The following is a 19,176-nucleotide window of genomic DNA, read 5'->3' on the forward strand; positions in this document are numbered from 1 at the left end:
ATATATATATATATATATATATATATATATATATATATAATGTGTGTCCTATATATATGACACATTTTAAATGTAAAGCTATAGAAACATTTCAATTAAAAGACCAATAAAAGTCATGTTATAGAATGGAAGCATGAAACAAATCATTTGTGTAATTATATTATCCAAATATAGAGTGTTAAAAGTAAAAAAGCATTACTAGATATAAACAGATACATTGTAGAAGAATGAAAATTCAGTTCAGCAGAAAGTTAAAACAAGTCTTAGTTGGTAGGCCCAAAACAAAACGGCCTCAAAATATGCACTGTTCTTCTATAGCATCTTGGATCTGAATGGGCAGTGACGATGGCCAGGGACCAGCCGGTTCTCCTGGTCCTTGGCAAAGGAAGCAGTTGTTCATGTCATGCGTTAATTTGATGGTGAAATAACAGTTTTAAAAGCTTGAATTGTTTTAAAATATCGCATATAAGAACGTCTAAGTAGTGATATAGCTCAGCTGAGATATAGCTAAGGAGGAAAAGCAGTGATTCCATTATTTCTTGAGTGGTAAAACTTCTCCCCCTATATTTTCTATATTTTTGCAGTGAGTGTCTTGTCAAGAAGAAAAATCCTTTATGGGAGCAGACAACCTCCTCTTTCTCCTGTGGAGTGGCTGTTGGGTTTGAACCACTGACTTTGCAGTTGGTGGTCCAATGCCGAGCCACAGCACCATTTAGGCTCCTTGGTGGACACATAGGAGGAAATAAAAATGTATCTTTTTAGTCGAGAGAAGAAGGATTCTCATTATGTGGAGTGTTCTAGAAAGTTTTGGAGTTGTGTACTGTTGAGCAGTGTTGCCAGCATTCTTACGTCATGAACTTTGTCGTGGGCATACACAACTCCTTGGAATTCAACGCCACTCTGTGGAGCTATGCCTCCAGCCCGTTACCTTACACCAAATCAAGTGTGACCCAGTCAGTTCCAGCCCTGGAAACTCCCTACATGTGTGTCACAGTAGAATGTGCTCCATGGATTTTTGGTGGTTGGTTTTTGGAAACTAGATTGCCAGGCCTTCTCAGGTGGACGTGAACTCGGAATGTTTCCATTTGTGTTAACCATTTGTACCTCCCAGGGACCCAAAAACTTGCAGTAAATAATGAAATAGTTGTGCATCCAGGAGATCTCGGGAGCCGGAGAAACCAGCTACAGAGAGGATTGTGTGACACTGGAAAAACCAAGGCAAATCCACCCCGGAGACCTTGCGTGTCGCCGAGCAGGTTTCTTTGACTGCAGTTTACAAAGGAACCCTGGTGGTATAGTGGTTCTACAGTGGGCTGCAATTTAAGCCCACTAACTGCTCCTCACGAGAAAGAGAGGCTGGCGGTGCCTATGAAGATTTATAGTCTTGGAAACTAAGGAGCCATATTACATGAGTCAGGACGGACTTGATGACTACAGGGTTTTGTTTGCTTGTTTTCTTTTTCAAAGCAATCTTTATGTAAGCAGCTCGAAAAGCCGCTAGTACCGCTGGGAAGGAGCAAAGAGCCAACCTTTTGATTTGGAGCAGAATGTCCGCCAGATCCAGGGACCCGGCACGGGGAAGGGAACCAAGTCTAGTCCGGGCCAAACTGTAGATTATGAAACGCCCTTCATCAAAAGATGGTGATGGTGACATTCAGAGAGTGTCCCAAGTCTTGGCGATGACAGTCATGAGTCAAACTAGAATGGGCCATTCTGCGGTGGTTGTACCATCGCCTCTCTTTCCCCTGCCTTGCGTTGGAAAAGGAGAATCCATATTAATTTTACTTTAAAGCAGCCTAGGCATGTCAGGCAGGTTAGTTCTGGCTGGGCCGCTCTGAATCCTGCTTCTACTTTGACTCCATCTTGGCCGAGCTGGCTGGGGAGGAGAGTAGCCTGCCTGCATTCCCACAGCAGCTCTCAGTGCTGTTCCTGCTGGTTCTGAGACTACAATAGAAGCTTTCTGTGGCTGTAACTGCAGTGAGAACTGCAGCACAAGGCCACCGACTTCACCATCATATAAAGACCTTCCCCGGCGGGAATGGCACATCTTGTCTAGAGAGCTCAGATCTTTTGTAGGGATTATTTGGGGTGAATGAAGAAAATGAGACACCCCCCCCATGGCAAAGGAGTGTAATTGGAGTAACCCAATGAGTCACTAGTAATGGGAGCAAAGACTCCCCACTGGCTAGGAGGCAGTGGCTTAAAGCCAACCACAGCCTGAAAGCATGATATGCGGAAATCCAACACTTGTCAGAGAATTCATTCAGAAATCCCTCTGTGAATTCCGGTTTAATTTCCTGCCAACGTTTGACGGAGTAATCGTACATGACATCACCAATAAAACAGATTCAGTTCTTCGTTTCATTTCTATTTCTAGAGGCTGTTATTAGTGACCAAATAGGAGCGATGACAAAGAATCCTGAAATGGGCATTAATGAGGAGCCGCTGTGTTCATTTTAGCAGTAAGGCGACTGTTAGCTGGGATCCATTCGCTCCAGTTATTGGGAGCAGGCAATGCATGGTGAAAAGGTACCCTTGTTGCGGCCTTCCCGCCCTATGATTAAGAGTCTTTTAGCAATAAAGCCCACATGGAAGAAGCACACCAGCCTGTGCGATCACGAGGTGCCAAAGGGACCGGGTATAAGGCATCATGCAAATATATATATGGAGATGAGTCAGTCAGGGTGCGATGTAGTACCGATGAAGAACACAGCTTTCCCCCAGATCCTGGATGCTTCCTCCCACCAACTACCATGATCTGAATTCTACCTTGCAGGGCTGGATAGGGCAGAGGTTGTACACTGGTGCATATGAGGGCTAGAGGCACAGGGAATCCAGGGTGGATGATGCCTTCAGGACCAGGGGTGTGAGGGGCGATGCTGGGAGAGTAGAGGGTGAGTGGGTTGGAAAGGGGGAACTGATTACAAGGATCCAATGTGACCTCCTCCCTAGTAGATGGACGGTAGAGAAGGGAGGGAAGGGAGACTCCGGATAGGGCAAGATAGGACAAAATAACAATCTATAAATTATCAAGGGCTCATGAGGGATGGGGGAGCGAGGAGGGAGGGGAAAAAAGAGGACCTGATGCTAAGGGCTTTAGTGGAGAGCAAATGCTTTGAAAATGATTAGGACAAAGAATGTACGATGTGCTTTACACAATTGATGTATGTTTACGTATCGATTGTGATAAGAGTTGGATGAGCCCCTAATAAAATGTAAAAAAAAAAAAGAGTCTTTTATCAGTCCCTGGGAGGTGCACAGGAGCCCCAGTGGCGATATGGGGAAGGCATTGGGCTGCTCACCCCAAGGTCAGGGGTTCAAAGCTACCAGCCATCCCATGGGAGAAGGAGAAGGCTCTCTACCCCGGTGAAGATGTATAGTTTCGGAGACCCTTTATACTATAAAGTTTATAGGGTCACTATGATTCAGAATGGACTCTAGCAGTGGGGAGGTGCTAACAAGTTAAGCAAGCACTCAGCTCCTAATTGGAAGGTTGGCTGTTCAAATGCGCCGATAGGCACCTCCGTGGAAAGGCCTCGCGATCTACCACTGATCAGTTACCCTCACTAAAACCCTGACACACACACAGAGCCACCACGAGTCAGTATCCATGTGCTGACAACTGGTTTGTTTGTTTTGTTTTCTGTTCTCTTCAATCCTTCTTCCTGACTTCATCTTTCCCTCTCAGTCCCTATTCCCACACCCTGAATTTAATAACAACATGGTTGGAGCGGACAATTTCATTGTGTTAATTGTACACAGTACACAAGTACCTTCTTTTGCTCACCAAGTATCCTCTACAAAAACAAAACTAAACCACTCAATGCCATCAGTCCATCAGAATTCATAGGGATCCTGCTTACAGGAGGAGAAAGCATACTGTGAACTGTCAGGAGGGAAGAGACCCTTGGAAAGGACATCAGACTTTGTAAAGTAGAACCAAAAAACGTACTGCTGTCGAGTCGATTTCAGCTCCTAGAGACCTTATGGGACAGAGTCAAACTGCCCCTGTGGGTTTCCTAGACGGTAACTGTTTATGGGAGTAGAGAGCCTCGTCTTTCTCCCTTGGCGAGGCTGATGGTTTCAAACTTCTGACCTGCAGTTAGTCCCACCGTGTGTCACCACGATGCCACCAGGGAAGACCCCCGCCTAGATGGATGGACACTGTAGCTATAACAATGGGTGCAAATGTTCTGAGGACAGCACAGGACCAGGCGGCATTTCATTCCTTGATACGTGGGTCCCTCCGAGTTGATGCTAATGGAACCTAGAAGAAAACACGATGACAAGTCTTTGAGGGAATCTTTCCATCAAGCAGTGGAGACACTGGTTGAGCACTCAGCTGCTAACCGACAGGTGCCCATGGAAACCCTCTAGCCACAGCCCTGCTGGAGAAAGAAGGAGCAATTTTCTTCCAGAAAGATTGTTAGGTGTTCCCAACTCCAGCTGTTTTGGAAATCCTGTGGGGGCAGTTCTGCTCTGTCCTGTGGGATTGCATCATCTCTCTGGCACATAACTACATTCTATATACTGTACTCTATATACTGTCAATGCTAAGCATTGATCTGATTTCGCACATATTTTCTCATTTACAGATGAAAAAAAAACTGGAAGTGAATTGATCTATGCCCAGGGATACAGAGCTAGTTAATAAAAAGTGAGAAAATACTTATAAAACCCAGGTTTTTAGAATGCTCCATAGACCACGTTCTATACCATGTGGCAATGGAAACTTAGTGGTTACATGCAAGGTCAGCAGTTCTAAACCACCAGCTGCTGGGGCTGGGTTAAGGCTTTCTGCACTCCAGTATAGAGTTACAGGCTCAGAACCAGGCAGTTCTACCCTGAGAGGAGTCAAAATTGACTAGATGACAGGAAGTTTGGTTTTAAAGCAAAATCAATCCAACTAACAGTAACACCCACAAGCCCAGGGTAATAGGGGGAAATACCAAGGCCATTTTGTCTCACACGTGTTTCTCTAACATGTTAAAAACAGCATAAGCTAAACCTAGGACACGATGAGGCAGTTGAAAAAGATTCCAGAGATTTCATGCAGGCATTGCTTTGTAAATTCATGAACCTTGATCTCCTCTAACTTCCCCAACTATAAAAAAAAAGTGAATGATTACATTGTAGCAAACATTTCAAGGACCAAGTAATTCATATGTGACAAGTACCATGGGACCCATGTAGGGATTGAAAAAGCCCCACAGTGTTAAGGCATTATAATTTGAGGTTTCCTGGTACTTTTTCCAAGACAGAAATACTACCTTTCCTTTCTGGGCCAAATGCCAAGTTGGGTAATTACCCTTTGCCCACTTTCTTTCCCCCAAGCTATTTTAATTAGATAAGAACTCTGCCCTGATTTCCGCTCATAAACGGAATTGTGGTGTTGCCGCATGCCTTTCAGCGACTGTTAATGTGTTCTGGTTTGCTGAGTGCCTTTCCCTTCGGAATGGAAATGGTTTCACCATCATAAGTACCTGGTGGGTACTATTGGACTGCTACCCTCAAGGTCAGCAGTTCGAAACCACTCTCAGCTACTCTGAGAGAGATCCCTTAAAGAGTTCTAGCCTCGGTTAAGAAAGAAGAGTTACCGCCTCGGAAACTCTTAGGGTAGTTCCACCATGCCCCCAAAGTGGGTTGTGAGTGAGAATTGGCTCAAGGGCAGTGCATTCTTCTCTTTAGAGGTAGCCCTGGTAGGGTCCTCGGTTGCCAGGTGGGGCTGCCAATGGAAAGGTCAGGCACTCTTTATGGGAAGGCTGAGGCTGTCTGCTTCCTAAAGATTTATAGCTTTGGAGACTCACCAGGTCAGTTCAACGTTGTCTTATAGGGTCCCTAAGATTCAGAATGATGCCCATGGCAGTGGGCTTAACTATATTGAATGTATGAAACACTAGATGGACCTACAGAGAAGGAGGGACACAGTTTCCATGTTTCCCAATACCAGATCACCCAGCACCCAGGAAGTGACCTCCCAAGCCTCGCAGATGAAATCAGTAAGTCCTAGCTCCTATATTTATCCTGGAAGTCTCTAAAAGATGTGGAGGGAAACGATTTAGTGAAAATGTCCATAAACAATTGTTAAATAGAGTAGTTGTGGAGTCAATTCCCCAGTCCCACGCTATTCCCCACTCCTTGAAAAACTATCCAAAGAAGCAATGGATTTATGGAACAGAAGACATGACCACCTACCAAGAGGAACTCCATTGACTTTCACCATCTTATTATCAAAATGAATTTTCCATAGAAGACAAACAGTAAGAATTGGATTTGCTCTAGATAACGCTGATTACTAGTATTCTACTTAATAGCAGTGTTATTTTAGGCAACTTCTTAAAGTCTCTTTCCTCAGACTTACACATTTTATGTTTTTTATTATGTACTTGGCCAGCTGATTGGAAGAGATCCAAATCTGTGCCATTCCAACAGAATGCTCAAACTACAGAACGTTATCATTGATAGTGCACACAAATAGCATTTTTCTTACGATCACCCAACAATGGTTGCAGCAGTACATTGACAGGGAACTGCCAGAAGTTCAGGCCAGATTCAGAAGAAGATGTGGAATAAGGGATATCATTGCAAAAGTTAGAAGGATCTTGGCTCAAAGCAGAGAATACTGGAAGGATGTTTAATTTTGTTTCATCGACTATGCAAAGGCCTTAGACTCGGTGGGGCATAATAAATGTGGATAACCTTTGGAAGAATGGGAATTCCAAAAAACGTTCTTGTGTTCATACAGAACTTCTGAATGGATCACGAGGCAGTTGTGGGAACAGAACACAGGAATACTGCCTGATTTAAAATCAGGAAAGGTGTGCTTCAAGGCTGTATTAAATCTGTATGCTGAGCAAATTATCAGAGATGCTGGATTATATGTAGAATAGTGCGACTTCAGGATTGAAGGAACGTTTATTAACAACTTATGGTATGCAGATGACACAACCTAGCTTACTGAGAGTGAAGAAGAATTGAAGCACTTCCTGATGAAGATAAAGGATTTTGGCCTTCGGGATGGATTACAATTCAATGTAAGGAAGACCCAACTCCTCACAATCCAACTGGACCCAAACTAGGTAACATCATGGTAAATGGAGAAAAGTTTGCAGTTGTCAAGGATTTTATCATACTTGACGCCATAATCAATGTTCATAGAAGCAGCAGTCACGAGATCAAAATATGAGTTGCTTTAGGTCAGTCTGCTGCCCAAGATCTTTTTAGAGTCTTGAAGGGGAAGGGTGTTTCTTTGAGGACTAAGGTGCACCTGACCCAAGTCATGATATTCTTCATTGCATCCTATGAATGTTGGGCAGTGAATAAGGAAGACCGTAGAAGGATCCATGCACTTGAATGGTGGTGCCGGAGAGGAATCTGGGAAGGGCCGTGAACTGCTGAAAGGACAAACTGATCTGTATTGAAAGAAGTATAGCCTTAGAGGCAAGGATGGCAAGATGTTGTCTTACACACTTTGGACATGCGTAGTTAGGAGACACCAGCCCCTGGAAAAGTGAAGGGGTGGCAGAAAAACAGGAAGTCCCTCGAGGATGTGCATTGACACAGTGGCTGCATCCATGGGCTTAGGTGACGGAATAATAGTGAGGACGGCGCAGGACCGGGCACTGTTTCGTTCTGTGGTACGTAGGCTCCCTGTGAGTAGGACACAATTCAATGGCACCTAACAGCAACCATGTATTTTTGCTTAGAAGATACTAGAGATGTCCCATATCAGTTATACAATCTACTCTATTTTCTTAATGGCTACATCGTATTTGATGATATGGTTGTACCGTTCCTTAACTACTACAGGGCATTTAGCCTGCTTCCAGCTTTTTGAACTTAGAGACAATGCTACAATACCAATCATTTCACACATGTGCATTTGTCTTTATAAGATATATCCTTGTAAGGGGAATTGCTGGGTAAACTATCTTTATGTTTGAAAGTTGGATAGTGTAAGGCAAGTAATAATTTTAAATAAGTGGCTCAATTCTCCCTGTTGAAAACAATGGAAAAGACTTCCTCTAGCTTCCTCTACCAGTTGTCATCAAATTGATTCTGTCTTTTGAATTGTTTTATTAAAGAATACGATGTGTCTTTCCATTAACCATGTTTTTATGTGTGTGTGTTCAGCAGTAGTATTTTGAAGTTTCTCCATGTAAATATCATAATCGGAAGATAATATGGAGGAGGTAATAATGGTACCAAGCTCAGAGAATTATTGCAAGGATTAAAGGAAGACAATACACAGTGTCTGACCTTTAGCACATTCTCAATAAGTATAGTTTGTGAAAAAATGCACATTTATTTGCCATATCCTGCATGATCTTGCTATTAGGTGTCATTGAGTCAGCTCTGACTGATAACATCATGTACAAGAGAATGACACACTACCTGGTCCTGTACCATCCTCACAATTACTATTCATGTTTCAGGCCTTGCTGCAGCTACTGTGTTGGTCTAAGGACTGGCCCTCTTGATAACATACCCGAAGTATGTGAGACAGTCTTACAGGGAACATTCTGGTGGCATTCCTCCAAGAAAGATTTGTTCATTCTTCTGGCCCTGCATGGTCTACTCAATATGCTTCATCAACATCATGAGTCAGATGCATTCGTTCTTCTCCAGCCTTCCTTATTCATTGTCCATCTTGCACATGCCCACAAGGTGATTGACTAGATCATGGCTTGGATCAAGCGCACCTCAGTCCTCAGACCGAAGCCTTTGCTCTGTAACACTTTACAATCTAGTGGAGTCAGCTATACAATGTAATATGCCATTTGATTTCTTGACTACTGTTTCTATGTGCACGGGTTGTGGATCCAAGTGAAATGAAATCTTGGCAATTTCAGTCTTTTCTCAGTTTGTCATAATGTTGTCTGTTGGTCCAGTTGTGAGGATTTTTTTCTCTCGTTTCATTGAGTTGTTACCCATTCTGAAGGGTGTAGTCGTTCGTCGTCAGTAAGTGTATTGTCTTGACTTTCAACAAGCAGAGTTGTCACCGGCACACCAAAGGTTGTTTGTGGACGTTCCTCCATTCTCAGATTATTTTCTCAGTACACAGATTGATTAATGATGGTGTAAAGGTACCACCCTGATGCATATTTTTCCAGATTTAAAACCATGCACAGTATCCCTATGTTTTGTTCAGATGACTACTTCTTTGTCTATGTATACACTTAAGGGTTCTGGAATTTGCATTCTTTCCAATGTTATCTATAGTTTGTTATGAGTTACACGGTCAGATGCCTTTCTGTAGTCAATAAAATACAAGTGAATATTTTTCTGATATTCTTTGCTTTCAGCAACGACTCACCTAATGATACCATGATATCCCTTGTTCTACATCCTCTTCTGAATTGAGCTTAAATTTCTGGTAGCTTCTTGTTGATGCAACTTTAAAAAAATTATTTCCAGTGACATTTCACTTGCATGTGATAGTAAAGAGATTGTTAGATAAAGTTCATGGTCTACTGGGAACGGGCATAGCTATGGATCTCGTCTAGTCCGAAGTAGCTGTCTTTTGTAGTTTGGGGCATAGACCGGGGAGTGCTCCCACTGCTGCAAACGCTTGTTGAAACGTCCCAGTTAGCATCCCTCAATTCCCGGAGCACAGTTTATCACCAGTGCTTTCATTGCAGCTTGTGCTTTATCCTTTCAGACCAGTGGTCTTTGATCATATGTCACCTCTTAAAAAGATTGAAATTCGGCCAATTCGTTTTGATGAACTGACTACATTTTCCCATCTTCTTTTGATGTTCCCTGCATTAGTCCATATCTCACCCACAGAATCTTTCAACAGTGCAACTCAAGGCTGACATTTTTTTCTGCAATTTTTTCAACTTTTGCCGCTCTAATTCCAAACCTGTGTACATTTAATTATAGTAATTTACTTCGTCTTCTTGGGCTGCCTTTTGAAATGGTCTGTTTAGCTCCCTGACTTCATTGTTTATTCCTTTTGCTTCAGCTACTCTGCATTCCGCAGCACGTCTCAGAGTCTCTTCTGACATCTAATTGGGTCTTTTCTTTCATTCCTGTCTTTTTAATGACCTGCTTTGCTTTTTTATTGTGCGGCATTCTTGATGCCATTCCACACTTGTTTGGTCTTTGGTCATTAGTGTTCAATGTATCAAATCTTTTCTTCGCATGATTTCTATGCGTATTTCATATAGAGATGGTCTCTATGTATGTGGCATTTATGCATCTGATTCAATAAGATAAATCCCTCTCAGCAATTTCAAATTTCCCTTTTATTGACTCACTTGGCTCAGTCCTCCATGTAGGAACACTATTTTATTATCTATGCCACTCTCACATGTATTTGCCATATCCTGCCACATGTGTGACTAATACACTAAGCTAAATCAACCTCTCAGTGATCAAAAATTCCCGCAGTTGGTGACTCACGCTTGACTGACCCTTCACTGAGGAAAATAGCATTTTTTTAACCTACGCCACTCTCACCTGTACTTCGCACACCTTCAGAGGTTTGTACACGTTGACCCAGAGTCCCATGGAGGACATCTGTAATGGATGGAAAAGGTAAAGAAGTTATAGCTGCCGTGACTTAGGGAGACAAGTGTCAGTACCTAGAAAGAGGTGACCAAGTGGGACCCACAGATTAAGGATGTATGACACCTTTGTTTCCAATACTTCACATCTCTCTTGATACCTGTATACAGAATGAGAAAATACTGTCAGCCACAAAATAACTTCGGAAGGTATTTATTTCTGTTTTGCGTCACGGGCATCTTCCGCCATGAGATAGCAGGGTATTTCATAAAGATCGCTCAGTTGTCAGCAGCAAGGAGAAGTCTGAATTTCACCTCCTACACTGTCTCACATTTACATATTTTACACTACTTTTATGCTCACTCTTTCCCTAAATGTTTTAGTTCTATCATGTGTTGTAGGTGAGCTAGGCAATATTATCTTAGTTTACAGATAAGACAACTGAGACTCGAGGCTATTAATCTTGCCCAAGGTCACTGCACTAGAAGCAGGTAAACCGGACACTTGCTGATCTCCAAAACCTATTTGCTATGCTTGCTTTAATCGATTTGGAACCAGTTAAGCAAAATCCATTGTAAGCTAAGTAGAGAAACTATTTGACTACATGTCAAAGTATGTTCCTTCCTTCCAACCAGTAGCACTGTTATGCTGGGCATCATGAATGATTTTATTAATAAAATCACACCCTGGCTGACTGCTGCAGCTCCTCCTGCTGCTTCTAAACATCAGCCTGAAAAAGTCCTGGCAACTTGAACTCTCCTATCCGTAGCATTTGCTTTTAGGTGATACGATTAACATTTCTACATGATCTGAAAATCCCCTGGCAGTAATACACCTGGGTGCCATACACCAATTAGTGGTCTTACTTTTGTAATACCTTCCTTCATTTGGCAGAAAACATATTTGCATCACATGGCCATGTGACCTTTCCCAGGTAATCTGTCCAACCTCCCTGAAAAATGACATAGCTCCTTTCAGCAAACGTGAATTATTTATTCCCCAAAGGGAAATGCGTCTGGTCCATGAATCAGGGGAAACTTCTCAGGAAAGAGCACAGTTAAGGCGTTTCAGCGTGATTCATCACACAGAAGGACAATCACAGGATCAGAGCAGTTTATGAACAAAGCCAGAATTTCTCTGATCCTTTCCATGGATGTAGTTAACATGGACTTCTTTGCACACAGATTGTGGGGCTTCTCAAAGTGAAATGGTCAGGGAAGCAGCTAGAGGAATACATACTCGACTAGAAAGAGGGTTTTAGTAAGTGTGGAGTGGGGAGGCCCTGAGGACTCAGAGGGGGGAGCATACCTGTGTCCAACAGATCCACCCAGGGCAATGGCCTGGAGCCCGTGATCAACAGTACTGGAGACCCAGGATGCTGACAGAGCTGGCAGGCCACTTGAACAAGCCTAAGCACAGGTCACATGCTAGGTATCATGAGTGTAATGATTTGGACAAACCTGGCACGGAGGTGAGTGGGCACATGGGTACAAGTTGAAGCCGAGGGTGAGTCATGACTTTGGAAATTTGGGATTATTGAGAGATGGACTTATCGTATTGAATTAGTCACACAAATACCAGGATATGGTAAGTGAATGTGTATTTGTCATGCATTGTGTCGTTGAGAATATATTCAGGGCCAGGCATTGTGTGTTATGCTGGGATGGATGTCATCCGACCCCACTAGGGAGAGCAAATATGAAACCTGGTCTTGGAGGAAGTGGAGTGTTTGATGTTCAGCGGAGCTGATACGACTCACTGGGCTGCACAGGAGGGCTTGTTCCCTGAAACTATACGTCGTTTGTCTTGCTCATGGCTCTATGGCCTTCAGGGAGCCCTCTGCTCGGCATGTGGAAGACAATGAAATACATATCGAATGAATAGATGAGGTGTAAGGCAGGCACCCAGTTTCTGAGAGCAGGCCACTTAAGGAGAGCAGGCCTCTGGGTGGGTTTGTTTTGCCGCTGAGTCACCTGCACAATGACTAAGGACTTCATCATCCCTAAAGCCAGGGTGGGGCTGAACCTGCAGGTGGCAGTCAGGGGCCCAGGTGGGACAATTAGAAGGAAGAGGATCCGGTAGTTCCTTACTCATTCCTGGACAGTTTTATGTTGTTCCTGGGCCACGTGGTCTTCCGTTTGTATCACGCACTGAAAATTCTCTGCCAGTTTCCTGTGTTTCCACGCAGACAGGACGGTAGATTCTTACGAGGAAAGTCACGTGCCCTGACTATTAAGGTTCATAATCTGGAGAGCCACCACTCAGTTTCCAGCTGCTAAATGCATCCTGGGACCCTTGATGGGACACTTAAGTGTGTGGCCACTAAGTAAAAGGTTGACAGTTTGAAACTACCCGGCAGCTCCCAGAAGAGAGACCGGTGACCTGCTGGGGCAGATCTCCTCTGTCGACCCAGGCTCTCAGGGAGAAATCGCCTTGATGGGCCACCCACATGGGCCTGGCCCTCAGAGAGGGGGCCTACAGATGACGCTTCCTAAAAAAGGCATCCTTAAACGTTGATGCACCTGGATCTACTTTATACCGACGAGAAGCCTGAGGACAAAGCTCAGTGACACGTCCAAGAGCCACACAACCACGGAACATGGCAGTGCTGGCATCTACCATCTTCCCCCAGCTCTCTCATTGGCCTGGTCCTCTCCCTACCACAGAACTGTCATGTGCAGAGGAGTCTCCTGAGGATCTTGTGGAAAATGCAGGTTCTGGTTCAGTCGGCTCCACATTGGGCCTGTGGCTCAGCATTTCTGAAGAGCTGCAGATAATACCAATGCTACTGTTTTCTGGATCACATGTTGAGTAGCAAGAGCCTAAAGCAGGGGTGGACCAGATAGAAAATACTTTCAGTTTTGAGGGAAACTGAAAATGGTCTCTCTCACAACCACAGATAGTCCTGACTTAGGCTAGGATTGTGTTCTGATGACGCCTTTGTCAGTTGGCTTTGATGTAAATCCAGCACCTCTATTTTTCTAAGTTTTTAAAAATGATCACACACACATACATACACACACACACACACACACTCACCACCATAGAGCAAATGCCGACTCATAGTGACCCTATAGGACAGGGTCGAACTGCCCCTGTGGGTTTCTAAGCCTGTAAGACTTTATGGGAGGCAAAAGCCTTGTCTTTCACCTGTGGAGCTACTAGGGGTTTGGAACTGCTGACCTTGTGGTTAGCACCCCAACGAGTCACCTCTCTGCCACCAGGACTCCTCTTGTATTATCAGCATTCTTGTAAGTCTTAATCTCTACTTGCCTTTGGAGGCTGTTAGGAGCATCATATTGTTAGGTGCTGTCAAGTCAGTTCCAGTGCATAGCGGATCAATGTACAACCGAACGAAACCCTGCCTGACCCTGTGCCATCCTCACATCACTGTTATGTTAGACCCCACTGTGGCAGCCACTGCGTCAGTCCATCTTTGCGGGTGATTAGACCAGATATCCCGCATCAAGCGGGGTCCGAAATGAGGCGTGCGGATGAAAGGAAAAGAAAGAGATATTTACAAAGTATGGGATTGGGAGGAAGACAGTCTGATGGACTGAAGTCCCGAGTATATTTAAAGCTTGGTTTTTATACTTTTCTTACAAGGGATTGGTTACAATACAAACATCAAGGAACTTAAAAAAAAAACATTCTTAAACTCTTATCTATGCAAATGTTACTTAACTAGTCACTCTTTCATTAACATTAGAATAATAAAAGCACTATGTTCTAAGACAACCACACGGAGGATATGCAAGATTCAAGAGAGCCTTAAAGAGATCGTAAATAACTGAGTTAACTCTCCATGTTTTTAGCAGGCCAGGTCACAAATAACAGTCATTTTGCAATGCTTTTTGTGTGCAGAGGCACGGGGATTAATTGGTCACCCACCAGTAAACACCTTGATCAGCCAATGCCTCCTGCACATCTTATTGACGGTCTTTTCCTTTTTCTCTGCTTGTCTAACCAAGCATGATGCCCTTTGCCAAGCCCTGGTCTCTCCTGATAATATTCCCCAAATAGATGAGACCGAGTCTTGCCATTCTCATTGTCAAGGTCTGGCCATCTTTTGTCCCAGACAGAGTAGTTTATTCTTCCTGTAGTTTATGATACTGTCAATAGTCTTTGTCCACATCATTAATTCAAGTGTATTAATTATTCTCCAGTCTTCTCTATTCCTTGTTCAACTTCCACATGCATAGGAGACCATTGAAAGTACCATGGCTTGGGTCAGATGCATGCTAGACCTCAAAGTTAGATCCTTGCTTTTCAACCTGGTAAAGAGGTCTTACACCATAGATTTACCCAATGCAATGTACAGTTTGACCTCTTGACAGCTGCTTCCATGAACATTGCTTGTGGATCCCAGCAAGACAAAATCCTTATAACTTCAAACTTTTGTCCATATATCATGATGTTGCCTATTGGTCTGGTGGTGAGGAATTGGTTCTTCTATTCATTGAGTTCGAATCCACATGGAAGACTGCAGTCATTAAGGGCTTCAAGTCCTCCTCATTTTCAGCAGGCAAGGCTGCTTCATCTGCAGATCACAGGTTGTTCATAAGCCTTCCTCCGATCCTGATACTGCATTCTTCTTCACATGACCTAGGTTCTCTGATGATTTGCTCAGCATACAGATAGAATAAGAACGGTGAGAGGATGCAAGTGTAACACACACCTTTCCGGGTTTAAACCACGCACTATCAGCAAGTTACATGCCGCCGTCTTGTGAGTAATACATATTACCAATGATATCGTGTGCAACAACAAGAACCTAAAAACTCACAAGTGGAGGTTTTAGTTTCAGTTCAGCTGAACTCAAACACACCCTAACTTGTTAGTTGGGGACCACCTATAACAATTTTAGCATTGCAAAAGGCAGCCATAGACAATACAGAAACTGTGTGCATGCCTGTGCCCCAATGCATATTTATTCTGGACACTGAAATTCTAATTTCATCACAAAATGTTCTCAACCTTTAAAAAATGTCAGGAACATTCATAACTTGTGGGCCATACAAATTTGGCCCACAGGCAGGATTTTCCTAACTTCGGTTTAAAGGATTCAGTGTCCTCAATATGTACTCAAGAGCAGGGCTATCGAGTCCATTCTGACTCATAGCGACCTCATAGGACAGGATAGAATTGCCCCCCATGAGTTTCTGAGACTGTAACTCTTTATGGGAGTAGAAAGCCTCATCTTTCTCATGAAGAGTGGCTGGTGGTCTCAAACTGCTGACCTTGTGGTTAGCAACCCAACAAATAACCACTACACCATTCCCAAAGAAACAGGTGGGGGTCTGAGATTTTGTGAGCTCATCATCACCACTCACAGCTGGCACACTGGTGTCTGAGAGGGAAGTGCCGGAGCTTTGGACTCAGATCGGCTCGATGGCAGGCTTGTGGCTCTCAGCAGCAGGTCACAAGGGTACCATTTTATTCTCTTAGTCCCTCGGCTTCCTCCACGGCCGTGGGGTTGGTTTGATGATCGTAGGGTTGCTGTGAAGATGAACTAAGGTGAGATAAAATACACAAAGTCATTGCAGGAGCAGCCAGAGTTGACTTATGATGTTAGAAGGTTACAAAGCATCTGGGACTGAACAGGATGTGAGGAGGCGTGTGCATATAAGAGCCTCACCGGGCCTCCAGCCATCCAGACACCCACCCAAGTGCCCCTTTCTGCCCATGCTCACACCTGGGGTGTAAGCTTCCCATTGTGAGGAGAGTGCTTTGAGGAAGTGAGGGCTAAGTGCAGTTAGAGTCAAGGATGGGCTGAGCTAGTGCCCAGTCCTTAGGAAGATGTCTCTTGGGCAGGGCTTAAAAACACAGAGTCACTGTGACACCGAGTCAGCAATAGCTTGTGTAGCACTTACCCCGTACCTCACAGTGTTCCCAGGTTTCCCGAAGGCTTTTCTAAGCATTCTAATCATCACAATAGCTTTCCAAAGTAGGTCCGGTTCGCTTCCTATTTCACAGATGAGGAAAATGAGGCACAGAGAGGGTAAATTACACGTCCTCTTTCTCTAAGCGGCAGCCCCGACATCCTTGTTCTTCATCACCACGTTGGAAGCCCCGACTCCATGTTCTGGAGACTCTTGATCACACAAGTTTGGCCAGATGTGGGGACAGCAGTATGGGAAGTCGGCTGCCAGGGACTGACCGTGGCTCTAGGGATTTGCAGTTCTTTCACGGTACCAGGCTGTGGCAGAGAGCAAAGGTGATTCATCTGGAAGTGCTAAGGGCTCTCTTTGTCTCTCTATCTCACATTCACTAACCACCCAGCCAGAGCCTCCCTCAGCACACAAGCCCACAGCTCCCCACGCCAGTTCAGGCGCTTGGTGTATTGCTTTGTAGATTCATTTTCAGAAGCAGGTGGGGGTGGCACACACATTTCTGCCTCATTTCTGTGTGGGTGGTGGCCAGGGCCTCATCTGTGGACTGTGCACAGGCAACATGAAACAGAAAGATACCGCATGGAGCAGAAGGAAATGCCACGGGAGCCCTGTCTCCTGAGGTGGGGGCCTCTGATGACTTGGATCTTATGAGTCTGTAGAAAACTCTGAGTGTTTCCCCACAACGTGACTGGTTCCCCCCTCTCCACACCAGCTATTTTTTTTTTAGCAATTAAACAGATCCTTTTGATTGTATTTGGGAAAGAACTTCTTAAAGTGGGCATTCCCGGCTCCAGATGCTTCAGAGGATTTGCGCTGGGATTGATCTCATTGTATGCCCATATTTGGTAACTTCCTGTTCGGTGAGCTCAGAATTCCTGGATATTCCAGAATTACTTTGGCTGCATTTTTTTGTTTGTTTGTTTCTCTCAAGAGGACCACTGAACCTAGAAATAGTATACCACTTTTTCTTAAAGGATAAAGAAGGATAGACAAACAGCGTATCTTTATGGAATTGAATAAACAACAACAAGCAAACAAAACCATATTCAAACCTTTGATCTCTGATGTAGTGTTAGCTTTCTGTTTTAAACAAGACCATCTGAAATTCTCTAAGTTGTCTGAGGCGTCTTCCCTGCTGGCGAGTGATTATGTGCCTCTGTGTTAGTGCCAACAGAGTGCAAGATCCGCTTTGGATACTAACCTGGCACCTAGTGATTATTTTGATTAATACAATACTAGCTTAACAACCACACAGACACAGAATTAGCGGCTGGTGGGATACAGATTTCCTTTCAGTTTCTTTTTTTATTGACTTCATACTTTGAGATGCTTTGATTTAACTGAACCTCTAGGACATGTTTCTTCAGCTGTTTCAAAAAGCAGAGCTTGCTCAACTTTCGTGGCATGGGGAGCTGAGCGCATCATTGGAAAGAGCTGTTCGGTTCATGGAGCGTCATCGCAAAATCCCTGAGTTGCTTTTGACAAATTTTAAAAGCCATTTCTTAAGATGTTATGAGTGTGCGTGCAATCAGCTGGGAGAAAACAACAATGAGACGCTAGGCATTCTCATCTCCGTCCAGTCTCCCTCGGGAGTAGCGTGCTACCTTTACTAACTGCCTGGGGACCGAGTCTTATGACAGTAAAATGCTTAATTTGTGTTGCAGAAAGGATTGTTCATAATTCAAAGTGACAATCCTCCCAGTCACAAACGTTTGTTCAGACAAGACTGTAATAAACAGGAAAAGGTTGGTTGCGTACGTAGTTTCTCAAATGTTATTAATTAAAAAGGAAATTCTCCAGTTACAAGCATGTCTAAAGGTGTTCGGATGTTCAGGACACAGTTAACCCAACCAGTCTAAGAGGCTCTCGGGGTACACAAAGGTAATTTAGGTGATTTGGAACCGTGGCTCCCTTAGCTAGATGAGAAAGTTCTTATCTAGTATGAGATACGTGTAGTTCCAAAGATCAACCGAGAGTGATTCAGGACAGCATCTAATGAAGTACATACCGCCATGTGGTTCAGATGGTCAAATGAGATAGGACTACAGAAGGGACTATATCAAAAAGACTTGGAGTGGCCCTGGGACTGAAAGCCACACGAAGGAACTGAGAGTTGAATTAGGTCTGGAATGAGAACAGCAATCCCTGATGGGTTCTAGAGACCAATGAGGGTCTTCCAAGAGAGGGAAGCTCAGTGGCCAAATCCCTGTGATAAGAGATGAACACAAGCTAATGGGAAAGCCAAGAAACTGGCAGGACTTGAGCCAAGCAAAGTCAGCCAAACAAAGGCAGCCAAACATAGAGCCCACTGAAAGGCAGTCAAGACTTTAGCTTTGTTAGGAATGGGAAAAGGGAGGCTCTGACAACTTTAAGAGGGAATAAACATGACTCTAATGGTGTCCCAAGATTAATTTAGCACAGAGGCAGACCTAGAAATACCAAGAATAGTGTTTGGGGGTAGGAGCTTCTTTTATTGTTACGTATTGGTACTGTAAATAGCTGAATTTAGAAAATGGACTAATTTACCATCCAATGAACCATTTACCTCTCTATCCACTTAAACATTGTCTATAATTTTAAAATAGTTTTATTGTCATATAACTCACCTAGAATACAATTCAACAGTTGAATCATATTAGGAAGAGTTGTACAATCATTATCACAATCAATTTTAGAAAACTTTCTTCTTTCTTGTACACATTATTATTGGCTCCTCATTTTCCCCCAAGCTGCCCTCCCACACACCCAAGAAATGGTCAATCCAGTTACT

The sequence above is a fragment of the Tenrec ecaudatus genome, chromosome 7 (assembly GCF_050624435.1).
Source record: "Tenrec ecaudatus isolate mTenEca1 chromosome 7, mTenEca1.hap1, whole genome shotgun sequence".
NCBI classification, from domain to species: Eukaryota; Metazoa; Chordata; class Mammalia; order Afrosoricida; family Tenrecidae; genus Tenrec; species Tenrec ecaudatus.